The 16054-nt window shown below is 44.7% G+C and overlaps 1 protein-coding gene across 1 annotated transcript in view; it reads left to right on the forward strand.

The window, feature by feature from the left end:
- Nucleotides 1-16054, forward strand: part of LOC138783329 (cytidine monophosphate-N-acetylneuraminic acid hydroxylase-like) — a 106780-nt gene that overhangs the window by 8217 nt on the left and 82509 nt on the right. The gene's annotated exons all lie outside the window — the stretch shown is intronic.

Genomic DNA, 16054 nt, shown 5'->3' on the forward strand with positions numbered 1-16054 from the left:
TTGTAGAGGAGGAGGGCCAGGCATAAGGTAGAGTGTGCTGTGCTGCTGCCTCCTCTGACCTCTCTGACCTGCCCACTGGTTGCCATCAGGTATGATTTTGAGGGGTAACTATGGAGAATGTGTACTCTGGGGGGAGGGGAGCAATCTGTATCTCTCTAGGTTGCAGAACTACAACCCTCATCATGAATGGTCAGCATGACATGATGCGGGTTGTAGTTTTGCAACTTGTGGCTCTTCAGCTGGCAGAACTACAACCCCCATTGTGTTGACAGTCATGATGTGGGTTTTAGTTTTGCAACATGTGGCTCTTGGGAACTACAACTCCCATCATATCATGCTGACAGTTTATGATGGGGGGGTGTAGTTTTGCAACAGATGGCTTTTCAGCTGGCAGAACTACAACCCACATCATGTCATTCTGACAGTCCATGGTGACAGAACATGATGGGGGGGGGTGTAGTTTTGCAACATATGGCTTTTCAGCTTGCAGAACTACAACCCCCATCATGAACGGTCAGCATGACATGATGGGGGTTGTAGTTTTACAAAATGTAGCTCTTCAGCTGGGAGAACTACAACCCCCATTGTGTCATGCTGACAGTTCATGATGGGGGTTATTGTTTCACAGCAAATCTACAACCCCCATCATGAACAGTAAACATGACATGATGGGGTTGTAGATTTTCAACATGTGGCTCTTCAGCTTGCAAAACTACCACCCTATCATGTCATGCTGACAGTCCATAATGAGGTTGTAGTTTTGCAACATGTGGCTCTTCAGCTGGCAGAAGTACAACCCCCATCATGTCATGCTGACAGTTCATGATGGGAGTTTGTCCAGTGGTACAGTTCATGGTGATACATCATTAGGTGACAGTGGAGTAGATCATTTTGGCAAAGTTGCACAGTATATTAGGGAACAGTGGCACCTGGGCTAGATAGAGTTGGATAGAGAAGAAAGTGAATATGAACAACTCTGATTAAGGAAAATGTCACCTGTGAGTTAATCCATATAACTGCTTATTCTGCCCAGGACTGCATCTGACTGGGGGGTGGGGGGGGCAAGCTGGAAATTGCCTTAGGGACATGTTCTATTGCTGTATTACTATTCTGCAACACCAACCCCTCCTTTACCTCCACCTCCCACATGTGGCATGCCTGGGCCACGTTTTTAACTTGTTGGCTCCATTGTGTGCTCATTCAAATTCCACGGCCTCTTATGAACACTGAATTTTTATCAATCTTTACTAGCTTCAAGAATTTTTCAAAGGGTCACCACCAGGCTCTCCTGCACGATTAATAGGAGGGTCACCATTAGAGCCTTTGACAAAATTTTCTTGTTTCACTTTTGGATCAGGATCTTGTCGCTGTTTTAACAGGGACAGAGTTTGGTGGCATTTCAAATTTAATATCAAACTCAATTTTGATTATGAAATATTTCCTGGTTTGCCAGAGCTGCCAGGCTTGATTTGTCCTCGTTAAAGGATCGACACTGTCCTCATTCAAATTCCACAGCCTCTTAAGAATACTGTATTGTTAATTATTGTCACTGCCCCACCAAGTTGGGTGTGATCATTTTTGCACCTTCTGCCTTCTGGGGAGAAAGAAAGTAGTAGCTGTTTTAAAGGCAGGATCAACCAGGATCAACCAGGATCAACATTAACATTTTTATTGAATTTGAAATTTCATTTTCCATTAAAATCTCAATATCTATGGTTTCCTTTTTAAATTAAAAGCATCTCAAACATGGGTAAACGTTGGAGTGCTGTCTGCGTCACTGACCCCATGTCCAATTGCCACACGTGCCATGCCTGGACCATGTTTTTAACTTGGTGGCTCAGCAGTTTCATAAATGTACCCTGGTTTGCCAGAGCTACCACACTTGCCCTCTCGTAGATAGGGCAAGTGTTAATGTACTCAAACTTGCACATTCAAAGTCCAGAGCCTCTTAGGAAGACTATATTGTTATTTATTCATCACTACCTCCAAGAATTTCTATGAGGTTTACACCAAGCTCTCACCCACTTTAGAGCCTTCACAATTTCTATTATGCTTGAAATGGATATTTTGTTTGAGCTCCATGGCTTCAAAAAAATTTATTTGATTTATTTCAATCTCAATTTGCTATTCAAAGTCTATTTCAAATTCCTTGTGGTTCAGCAATTTATGAAATAATGATTCTATTTCAATTAAAATTTATTATGAGGATCAACATCAGGCTCACATTTAGTGGTGACCGCAGTGTCACCATTGGGATTTTGTGCAAAATTTTTCAGGGGGTCGCCACCAGGCTTTCACCCATAGTTGTAAGTTTGTGCAAAGTTTTTACAGGGTGTGCATGACAGTTGCCGGTGGATGTTGTTTGATTTCCCCTTCGTCTACATAATTTATGGTTTTCAGATATGACAGGAACTAAGGTGAGAGATAGGCCAGCTTTTAAGGGGTGTACGAGGATTTTTTTTCCTTTCCATTTTGGTTTCTCTACAAAGTAAATGTACAGGAAAGAGTGTTTCCTAACTTTTTCCTCCCTTTAAATTAGACTTTATCTTGGGGTGAGTGTGCAATATCGTCAGTCTGTAGAAGTGGTAAAATTCAGGGACCTGGAAGCCTTTAATGCACCCATGCATGCTCCTTCTGCTGTGCCAGTTCCATTTCCATAGTATTTCCATCATTTTCTAAGGTTTTCAGGTGCACCATAGACCCTCCCCTCTGCCAAAAATGCATTTTAGAACTAACTCATCTCTAATGGGCACCAGATTATACAGTAGGTAATGTACATACTGAAAAATATACCTATACTCACTGGGTTTTTTATAATCACACACGACCATCCAAGCAGAGGCTGCTGCTAGACATTTCCAACCCACTCATTACTTCCAGGATTGGTAACCTGAATGTGCATGATACAGAAGAAAAATTTAGATTTTCCTTGACACCTCTAGATATGTGTGAAAACATAAACAGATGGTTCAGGGAGCCGAATCTCCAGAACTCCAATAGCCAAATGTAAAGCTTCCAACTTTATTTAAAAGATTATCAGCGTATAGGAGGTTTAAATAAGTCTATAGAAGGTATAAGAGACTGGAAGAATAGATGACAGAGATGGGTAAAAAAAATTATACAAAAGGGGGCAAAACGCATTATAAATGTTGCTAAAGCCTCAAAGAGGAGGAGTGGCAAAAGTTGTTAAGAAGAAAACTTCAGCTAGTGATGAGAAAAAAAAGAAAAACTGCAGTATTACTAAAATGAGTAATGAGACAATACATTTATTGATGATGATGATAAGGTGAACAGCTACTTCTGCTCAGTGTTTTCAGAGGAAAAATTTCACAATCACATTTGTAAGGGTGGAGCCCCAGTGTTTTCAGAGGTCAATATTTCAGAGGAACTTGCCCGTTTAAAGTTCAATAAGGAGATATTCCTGAGGATTAGAAAACGGCCAATTTTATACACATCCACAACAAGGATAGAATAGAGGAGAAGAACAACAATCCAGTTAGCTTAACAACTGTAGTAGTAAAAATAATGGAAAAACTTCAGGGGGGCACTTTTTTGCTGAGACAGGGGAGGAGGTGGCCGAGGGAAAAGACATCCACTCACCGGGAGGAAAAGTCTGGAGGAAAGAAGGGAAAAAGGGGACATCATTAAAACCTTTAAATATGTAAAAGGACTAAATAAGGTTCAAAAGAAAAGTTCTTGAAAATATTACTGAAAGAGTTGTAAATGCTTGGAACAAACTTTCATCAGATGTGGTTGGTAAATCTACAATAACTGAATTAAAACCTGACGGGGATAAACATATATCTATCCTAATACAATAAGAAAGGAATTACTAAAGGGGCAGACTAGATGGACCAAGTGGTCTTTTTCTATTATTAACTGGGGTAAACTACATAATTAAAAGCAAAAAACTACACAATTTGAATATGATTCTTTGTTAACATACTCCTGGAGATTCATCTGTTGATGGCCTGGCCTCCAAAATTCCCAGATCTCAATCTGACTGAGTTTTGCAAATAAATGTTGGTCGGTGTTACTGAAGCACAATAGGAAACTTAGGGTCTTATTTACATGCAAACCATAAGACCCCCCCACACACACACACCCGATGTAGCAGAGCTGAATGTGTCATGACCCCACATGTAGCAGAGCTGAATGTGTTACCCTCTATGTCTAGCAGGGCTGAAGGTGTCACACAAATGTAGAGGAGGATAGGGCAAAAAGCATAGCCACTTGTAACCTGTGCCTGGCCCTCCTCCTCTCTGGGCTCAGAAGACAAGAGGCGGGACAGTCAGATGCTGATGGAGCAGAGAGGGAGGGCAGTGCTTACTATAGTTGAGGACCAGGCCCGGCTCCCACCCCACTCAGTCCCAGTGCATGCAGTCCAGCAGCAGCTGCAGGATCCATATGTCTGTGTGACCCAATGCTGCAAGCAGCTGCAATAAGTATAGTATAGTATAGTAGTTGACTGTTATAAGCAAATAGCAGTATATTAGAATAAGGTGCGCTGCCTTACATAGCGATTGTCTGTAGTCAGGAGCATCACTGGGCAGGGAAGGTAACTAGAAGAAATGTGGGAGACATTATCAGCAAGGGGCTGGCTCTGGCTTGCATAGGATGCTGGTCCATGTAGTCTGAGACAGTGGGTGGGCACATTATCAGAACCAGAAAGTGAAGAGAAGATGCCTGAATAGAAAAGACTCCACCGTGGCCTCAAAAACAAGTGGATCGCAGCGAAACTTGCCAGGGGGACTTGGGAAAGCAGTAGCCACTATGCCAGCCTGTTTTTTGTTGTTTTTCATTAGTGTTGAACATCCTCTTTAAGTATTGACTTATTCCACTACTTCATTGTCCCGTATAACAATTTTTAACCAATGTGGAAATTACCCATTAGGTACACTGATGGTGTGACGGGCACAATAAGAAGTGCTCACATTCATTCCAGGCTTTGTGTATTATTTATCTATATCATAAAAATCAAAGTCTGTCTGTCTGTCTGTCCCAGATAGACTTCCAAACCCCTGAACCGTTTGACCCCAAATTTGGCACACACATACATTGGGTGTCCGGGAAGGTTTTAGCGAAGGTCCCGTCCCCGCCAGATGTACAGGAGAGGAGGGGGAGGGGAAAGAGCGGTGCCCCATAGAGATGAATGGGAAAATCTCCTCACTGCAAACAAAGGGGCTATAATTAGCTGCAGCAGACACGGCAGTTGGAGCCTTAGCAACCAATAGGATTACTGCTTTCATTTTCACAGGGAGCAATGGTTGCTAGGGAAGCTGCCTCACAACATCCACAGTAATAACTGGTAGACCCCCTACTCCATCTATACAGGACATGTATATACAGGACCCCCTACTCCATCTATACACTACATGTATATACAGGACCCCCTACTACATCTATACAGTACATGTATATACAGGACCCCCTACTCCATCTATACAGTACATGTATATACAGGACCCCCTACTCCATCTATACAGTACATGTATATACAGGGCCCCCTACTCCATCCATACAGTACATGTATATACAGGACCCCCTACTCCATCTATACTGTACATGTATATACAGGACCCTCTACTCCATCTATACAGTACATGTATATACAGGGCCCCCTACTCCATCTATACAGTACATGTATATACAGGGCCCCCTACTCAATCTATACAGTACATATATATACAGGGCCCCCTACTCCATCTATACAGTACATATATATACAGGACCCCCTACTCCATCTATACAGTACATGTATATACAGGACCCCCTACTCCATCCATACAGTACATGTATATACAGGACCCCCTACTCCATCTATACAGTACATGTATATACAGGATCCCCTACTCCATCTATACAGTACATGTATACAGGGCCCCCTACTCCATCCATACAGTACATGTATATACAGGATCCCCTACTCCATCTATACAGTATATGTATACAGGACCTCCTACTCCATCTATACAGTACATGTATATACAGGGCCCCCTGTTCCAACTATACAGTACATGTATATACAGGACCCCCTACTCCATCTATACAGTACATATATATACAGGACCCCCTACTCCATCTATACAGTACATGTATATACAGGACCCTCTACTCCATCTATACAGTACATGTATATACAGGGCCCCCTACTCCATCTATACATTACATGTATATACAGGGCCCCCTACTCCATCTATACAGTACATGTATATACAGGGCCCCCTACTCCATCTATACAGTACATGCATATACAGGGCCCCCTACTCCATCTATACAGTACATATATATACAGGGCCCCCTACTCCATCTATACAGTACATATATATACAGGACCCCCTACTCCAACTATACAGTACATGTATATACAGGACCCCCTACTCCATCTATACAGTACATGTATACAGGGCCCCCTACTCCATCCATACAGTACATGTATATACAGGACCCCCTACTCCATCTATACAGTATATGTATACAGGACCTCCTACTCCATCTATACAGTACATGTATATACAGGGCCCCCTATTCCAACTATACAGTACATGTATATACAGGACCCCCTACTCCATCTATACAGTACATATATATATACAGGACCCCCTACTCCATCTATACAGCACATGTATATACAGGACCCTCTACTCCATCTATACAGTACATGTATATACAGGGCCCCCTACTCCATCCATACAGTACATGTATATACAGGACCCCCTACTCCATCTATACAGTACATGTATATACAGGGCACTACAGGTATACCAAACTGTGACTGGGTAACACTGCCACACCAGACCTGACCAATACCGCCATACCGTGACTGGATAACACTGCCACACCAGACCTGACCAATACCGCCATACTGTGACTGGATAACACTGCCATACCAGACCTGTCCAATACCGCCATACTGTGACTGGATAACACTGTCATACCAGACCTGACCAATACTGCCATATACTGTGACTGGATAACACTGCCACACCAGACCTGATCAATACTGCCATATACTGTGACTGGATAACACTGCCACAGCAGAACTGACCAATACCGCCATACTGTGCTGCATAACACTGTCATACCAGACCTGACCAATACCACCATACTGTGACTGGATAACACTGCCACACCAGACCTGACCAATACCGCCATACTGTGCTGGATAACACTGTCATACCAGACCTGACCAATACCACCATACTGTGACTGGATAACACTGCCATATCAGACCTGACCAATACCGCCATACTGTGACTGGATAACACTGCCATACCAGACCTGACCAATACCGACACACTGTGACTGAATAACACTGCCATACCAGACCTGACCAATACCGCCATACTGTGACTGGATAACACCGCTATACAAGACCTGACCAAAGATTTTCTGAACGGGAGGGTACTGCCCCTCTGCAAGGTGCTACCCTACGCAACAGACCATGGGTGCCTAATGGTAAATACGACCCTGCAGGTATACAGGACACTACAGGTATACAGGACCCCAAAACTATACACTAAAAGTGCACGGGACCTCCACCAACTATATACTACAGGTATACAGGACCCCAAACTTTACACTACAGGTATACAGGACCCCAAAACTATACACTACAGGTATACAGGACCTCCACCAACTATATACTTCAGGTATACAGGACCTCCACCAACTATATACTACAGGTATACAGGACCCCAAACTATACACTACAGGTATACAGGACCCCAAAACTATACACTACAGGTTAGGGCTGGGCGATATTGGCCTAAATCAATATCGCAGTTTATCGCATATGTAGCTGCGGTAACGATAATTGGACGATAACTATGACACGCCCCTTTGTAAGCCACACCCCTTTTACAAGCCACACCCACTCGGCCGTGCCAAACTGGGGATAGTTTGTTTCAATAAAGTTAAAAAAAGTACAGTAACTCAATGAGCAGCAACCCAAGCTAGGTACACACTACAGGACATGTATATACAGGTATACAGCTATGTGCACACTACAGGACGTGTATATACAGGTATACAGCTATGTGCACACTACAGGACGTGTATATACAGGTATATAGCTATGTACTATAGGTACCCAGAGTATATATGATGGGTATATATTATATACAGGTGACAGTACAGGGACGTACATTATAGGGGGCTGTAGATGGCACTGCACTGACACGCTGTAAAGATATCGATCTATCTAAGGAAGCTGCCTCACAACATCCACAGTAATAACTGGTAGACCCCCTACTCCAACTATACAGTACATGTATATACAGGACCCCCTACTCCATCTATACAGTACATGTATACAGGACCCCCTACTAAATCTATACTGTACATGTATATACAGGACCCCCTACTCCATCTATACAGTACATGTATATACAGGGACCCCTACTCCATCTATACAGTACATGTATATACAGGGCCCCCTACTCCATCTATACAGTACATATATATATACAGGACCCCCTACTCCAACTATACAGTACATGTATATACAGGGCCCCCTACTCCATCTATACAATACATGTATACAGGGCCCCCTACTCCATCTATACAGTACATCTATATACAGGACCCCCTACTCCATCTATACAGTATATGTATACAGGACCTCCTACACCATCTATACAGTACATGTATATACAGGGCCCCCTACTCCAACTATACAGTACATGTATATACAGGACCCCCGACTCCATCTATACAGTACATATATATACAGGACCCCCTACTCCATCTATACAGTACATATATATACAGGACCCTCTACTCCATCTATACAGTACATGTATATAGAGGGCCCCCTACTCCATCTATACATTACATGTATATACAGGGCCCCCTACTCCATCTATACAGTACATGTATATACAGGGCCCCCTACTCCATCTATACAGTACATGTATATACAGGACCCCCTACTCCATCTATACAGTACATGTATATACAGGGCACTACAGGTATACCAAACTGTGACTGGGTAACACTACCACACCAGACCTGACCAATACCGCCATACCGTGACTGGATAACACTGCCACACCAGACCTGACCAATACCGCCATACTGTGACTGGATAACACTGCCATACCAGACCTGACCAATACTGTCATATACTGTGACTGGATAATACTGCCACACCAGACCTGACCAATACGCCATACTGTGCTGGATAACACTGTCATACCAGACCTGACCAATACTGCCATACTGAGACTGGATAACACTGCCATATCAGACCTGACCAACACCGCCACACCAGACCTGACCAATACCGCCATACTGTGACTGGATAACACCGTTATACCACACCTGACCAATACCACCATACTGTGACTGGATAACATCGTTATACCAGACCTGACCAATACCACCATACTGTGACGGGATAACACTGTCATAACACACCTGACCAATACCACCATACTATGACTGGAAAAAACTGCTATACCAGACCTGACCAATACCGCCATACTGTGACTGGATAACACTGCCATACCACACCTGACCAATACCGCCATGCTGTGACTGGATAACACTACTATACCAGACCTGACCAATACCACCACACTGTGACTGGAGAACACCGCCACACCAGACCTGACCAATACCGCCATACTGTGACTGGATAACACTGCCATACCAGACATGACCAATACCAACACACTGTGACTGAATAACACTGCCATACCAGACCTGACCAATACCGCCATACTGTGACTGGATAACACCGCCATACCAGACATGACCAATACCGACACACTGTGACTGAATAACACTGCCATACCAGACCTGACCAATACCGCCATACTGTGACTGGATAACACCGCTATACAAGACCTGACCAAAGATTTTCTGAACGAGAGGGTACTGCCCCTCTGCAAGGTGCTACCCTACGCAACAGACCATAGGTGCCTAATGGTAAATACGACCCTGCAGGTATACAGGACACTACAGGTATACAGGACCCCAAAACTATACACTACAAGTGCACAGGACCTCCACCAACTATATACTACAGGTATACAGGACCCCAAACTTTACACTACAGGTATACAGGACCCCAAAACTATACACTACAGGTATACAGGACCTCCACCAACTATATACTTCAGGTATACAGGACCTCCACCAACTATATACTGCAGGTATACAGGACCCCAAACTATACACTACAGGTATACAGGACCCCCAAACTATACACTACAGGTATACAGGAACTCCACCAACTATATACTACAGGCATATAGGACCCCAAACTATACACTACAGGTATACAGGACCTCAAAACTATACACTACAGGTATACAAGACCTCCACCAATTATACACTACAGGGATCCAGGACCCTTAAACTATAAACTACAGGTATACAAGACCTCCACCAACTATACATTACAGGTATACAGCACCAAATATATACTACAGGTATACAGGACCCCCGAACTATACAGTACAGGTATACAGGACCTTCACCAACTGTACACTGCAGGTATACAGGACCTCCCTCAACTATACACTATAGGTATACAGCCCCCCCAACTATGCACTACAGATATGCGAGACCCCTAAAAACTATACATTGTGGGTATACAGAACCCCTCCAACTATGCACTACAGGTATTCACTAATTCCACTGATTAACTTAGATGAAACAATACCTTTAGAACAAATCTAATTAACACACTGACACTTTATACCCGGGCAGCGCCGGGTACATTTTCTAGTCTATATCATAAAAATTAAAGTCTGTCTGTCTGTCTGTCTGTCTATCTGTCTGTCTGTCTGTCCCGTATAGACTTCCAAACGCCTGAACCGTTTGACCCCAAATTTGGCAGACAGATACATTGGGTGCCCGGGAAGGTTTTAGCAAAGGTCCCGTCCCCGCCAGATGTACAGGAGGGGAGGGGGAAGAGCGGCGCCCCATAGAGATAAATTGGAAAATCTCCATACTGCACACAGGAGATATAATTAGCTGCAGCAGACACGGCAGTTGGAGCCTTAGCAACCAATAGGATTACTGCATTCTTTTTTACAGGGAGCTGTGGTTGCTAGGGAAGCTGCCTCACAACATCCACAGTAATACCTGGTAGACCCCCTACTCCATCTATACAGTACATGCATACAGGAGCCCCTACTCCATCTATACAGGTATACAGGGCAGTATTACCAGCTGCTGCTGCCCTAGGCACTAAACCTGAAGATGCCCCATCCTCACTCACCAATTAGCATCAGGACTGGTAGGTAATAGCTCCACACGTCACATTTAACACCGCCACACCAGACCTGACCAATACCGCCTTACTGTGGCTGGATAACAACTCCATACCAGACCTGACCAATACCGCCATACTGTGACTGGATAACAACTCCATACCAGACCTGACCAATACCGCCATACTGTGACTGGATAACCACTCCATACCAGACCTGACCAATACCGCCACACTGTGACTGGATAACACTGTCATATCAGACCTGACCAATACCGCCATACTGTGACTGGATAATACTGTCATATCAGACCTGACCAATACCGCCATACTGTGACTGGATAACACCGCCACACCAGACCTGACCAATACCACCATGCTGTGACTGGATAACACTGCCATACCAGACCTGACCAATACCGCCATACTGTGACTGGATAACACTGTCATACCATACCAAATAAGACCGCCACACCAGACCTGACCAATACCGCCACATTGTGACTGGATAACACTGCCATACCAGACCTGACCAATACCGCCATACTGTGAATGGATAATACCGCCATACCAGACCTGACCAATACCGCCATACTGTGACTGGATAACACCGCCATACCAGACCTGACCAATACCACCAAACTGTGACTGGATAACTCTGCCATACTAGACCTGACCAATACGGCCACACTGTGACTGGATAACACTGCCATACCACACCTGACCAATACGACCACACTGTGACTGGATAACACTGCTATACCAGACCTGGCCAATACCGCCATACTGTGACTTGATAACACCACCATACCAGACCTGACCAATACCGCCATACTGTGACTGGATAACACCGCTATACCAGACCTTACCAATACCGCCATACTGTGACTGGATGAATTTGCCATACCAGACCTGACCAATACCGCCATACTGTGACTGGATAACACTGCCATACCAGACCTGACCAATACCACCATACTGTGACTGGATAACACTGCCACAGCACCTCCACCAAGTCTATACTACAGGTATACAGAACCCCAAACTATAGACTACAGGTATACAGGACCCCAGAACTATATACTTTAGGTATACAAGACCTCCACCAACTCTATACTACAGGTATACAGCACCTCCACCAACTCTATAATACAGGTATACAGGACCCTCTATACACACTGACACTTTATACATTTTCTAGTTATATCATAAAAATGAAAGTCTGTCTGTCTGTCTGTCCCATATAGACTTCCAAACGCCTGAACCGTTTGACCCCAAATTTGGCCCACAGATACATTGGGTGCCCGGGAAGGTTAGAGCGAAGGTCTCGTCCCTGCCAGATGTACAGGAGGGGAGGGGGAGGGGGAAGAGCGCCCCATAGAGATGACTGGGAAAATCTCCTCACTGCATACACAGGTGATATAATTAGTGCTGCAGCTTCCAGCAGAAACGGCAGTTGAAAGCCTTAGCAACCAATAGGATTACTACTTTTATTTTCACAGGGAGCTGGAATCTGATTGGTTGCTAGGGCAGCTGCCTCGCAACAGATCCACAGAAATAATTACAGTAGGGTAGAAACACATTGGGCGAATCCGCTGTGGATCCCTGCCCTGTGCACTTAATGGCAGACAAACTCACAGCAGGATGCACATCCCGCTGAAAGTTCGTCAGCAGCCCGCCCTGTTAACCCCCCGTCCGCCAGAGCGTATACATCACCTGCTCCCCACTTCGGCTTGATTAGGGGCTCCCGGTTTCTTTATGTCCCGCTCAGCCAATCAGTGCGCTGTGGCGGGGCAGCACACTGATTGGCCGAGCGGGACCTGTCGGGAACCCCCAAAGCAAGCCGGAGCAGGGAGCACGTGATGTATACACTCTGGCGGCCGGGGGGTTAATGGGACGGGCTGCTGAGTGATCCTGCTGTGAGTTTGTTTGCCATTGAGTGCACAGGGCAAGGATATTCGCAGCGAGACCCACTGCAGATTCACCCAGTGTGAGTACCCTAACAGTGTACAGTGTATATACAGTGTATTCAGTAAGGGGCTTACCTGCCGGGTGGCGGTGTTAGGGAATGTATACAGCATGGGGTCTACCTGAAGGAGGGAGTGTATACAGCATGGGGGCTACTTGAAGGGGGGAGTGTATACAGCATGGGGGGCTACCTGAAAGGAGGAGTATATACAGTATGAGGGATACCTGCAGGGGGGAGCGTATACAGTATGGGGCAACCTGTGTGTGTTTGGGGGGGGGGGTTGTGTATACAGTATGGGGGCTACCTGCTGGGAGAAGTGTATACAGCATGGGGGCTACCTGCAGGGGGGAGTGTATACAGCATGGGGCTACATGCAGAGGGGAGTTTGTACAGCATTAGGGCTACCTGAAGGGAGGAGTGTATACAACATGGGGGCTATCTGCAAGGGGAGCAGTGTATACAGTATGGGAGGTACCTGCAGGGGGGAGTGTATACAGTATGGGGGCTGCCTGCAAGGGGAAAGTGTATACAGTATGGGGGCAACCTGTGGGGGTGGAGTGTATACAGTATGGGGCAACCTGCAAGAGAGGGGAGAGGGGATATAGTATAGGGGCTACCTGCGGGGGTGGAGTGTATACATTATAGGGGCAACCTGCAAGAAGGGGGGTGTATAGAGTATGGGGGCTACCTGCGGGGGTGGAGTGTATACAGTATAGGGACTACCTGCAAGGGGTGGGGTGAATAGAGTATGGAGGCTACCTGCAAGTGGGGGGAATGTATAGAGTATGGGGGCTACCCGCAGGGGTGGGGGGTGTATACAGTATGGGGGATACCAGCGGGGGGGGGGGGGGTGTATACAATATGGGGGCTACCTGCAGGAAGAGAGTGTATACAGTATAGGAGTACCTGCAAGGGGGGAGTGTATACAGTACGGGGGCTACCTAAAAGGGTTTTGTTTTTTTGTTTTTTACAGTATTAGAAACTTTGAAACCTCTTCTGTGTTGTCCTCACCAAGGCTGAAAGGTAGTGCCTAAGAGGGTCAGATTATGTGATGATGCAGAATTGTGTATGCACTTATAATGTTTTCTGCACACACACCTTACTTATGGTCTGCAGTCGACAGGGGTGGGGGGGACCCCCAAAATATACACTACAGGTATACAGGACCCCAGAACTATACACTACAGGTATACAGGACCTCCACTAACTATATACTACAGGTATACAGGACCCCCAAACTATACACTACAGCTATACAGGACCTCCACCAACTCTATACTACAAGTATACAGGACCCCCAAACTATACACTACAGGTATACATGACCTCCACCAGCTTTATACTACAGGTATACAGGACCTTTACTAACACTGTCAATGTTGTATATAACCAGGCTCAGCATAACACTACTAATGTTGTATATAACCAGGCTGTATATTACACTGCCAATGTTATTTATAACCAGGCTGTATATAACACTGCCAATGTTGTATATAACCAAGCTCTGTATACATTCTGATCTCATGACATCTCGGTTTGGCTATTAGGTATTTAGGATGTTTAAAATTTATTTCTAATGTGCATAAGCTACAATTTACATAAACAGTGAAGAACTCTCTGGGTATATAGCGTATAAAGGGGTATAAAGGGCTCCTGGCGAATTCCCCTTAAACAAAAAATTAGGCATAGATTTGCCACATGGGCGACCTTGGAACAAATCTAATGAACACACTGACACTTTATACCCGGGCAGCGCCGGGTACATTTTCTTGTTAAATATAATGCTCTACACATTTCTTGTACCTTACTACAGTGATCAGGATCAACTAGGTCAAGAGCCGTATGGTGATGGTGTTGTACTACAGCACTGATGTCAGTCGTCACATACTGCATGTTGCAATGCCATTGGAATTACATTATGGCTTATGATGCAATATAACCTTTAACAATGTCCTTAACTTCCTGTATCTGCAGGACGGGGAGGTATGATCAAATAGTGCTAATCGTTGTACATTAGTATCTCTTGAGTGGACTAGAATGGGGGTTATCAGCACTACTCCGAATTGTGAGATATATATGCATCGAGTAATCCCATACACAAACATCAGTCCATATGGTGTTATAAGGCATACTCTGACAACTTTCTTAGTATTATTATTATTAGTAGTAGTGGTAGTAATATTGTGAAGCTTATATACTGCTGCTCCATTCATTATTTATAGGACTGATGGATACAACCTAGTACACTGACATCAATTACCCAGTTGGGCCCATAGACACTGCATGCAGCAGCAGGACACATGTTCAACCATTCATTCAAAAGTCTCCTCACTGTGGTTGTGTAGTGAGGATGAATGTGGGCCTTGAGTCATCTTTTCTAATGACTGCAGGGATTCCAGCATTGGGTCCTCCAATGAACAGACACTTAAAGTGATACTATATCCACCAACCTACCCCCCTAAACCCCTGGTACTGTTCATTTGATGAGTAAGTCCTTCACAGTCGTGTCTTTGAAAATGTGTCCGATGCCTTGGTTAGGGTAAACAATGATCTTTTAATCTGCAGCAGCCAAGTCAATGACAGGAGGCCTAGAGAGTTCATGCCCTTAGCCTGTGCCGCATCTCCTTTCTTCCTCCCCTACTTGTCAATAGGAACACACCCGGGATTTTTCCTTTTCAGTTCTTGTCTAAACAGTGCCACGCCACATACAACCCGAGGGCAGGTTTGATATTGTTTTTGGAAAAATATCAGCTATGTTTTTCTAATCTTGCATAAACCCTTTGGCACCAGTCCTGTGGCTATGTGATAAATGTCCATTGTGGAGAACCCTTTTAACACTCCAATTAATCCTGGCTACCATG

The sequence above is a fragment of the Dendropsophus ebraccatus genome, chromosome 2, assembly GCF_027789765.1.
Source record: "Dendropsophus ebraccatus isolate aDenEbr1 chromosome 2, aDenEbr1.pat, whole genome shotgun sequence".
NCBI classification, from domain to species: Eukaryota; Metazoa; Chordata; class Amphibia; order Anura; family Hylidae; genus Dendropsophus; species Dendropsophus ebraccatus.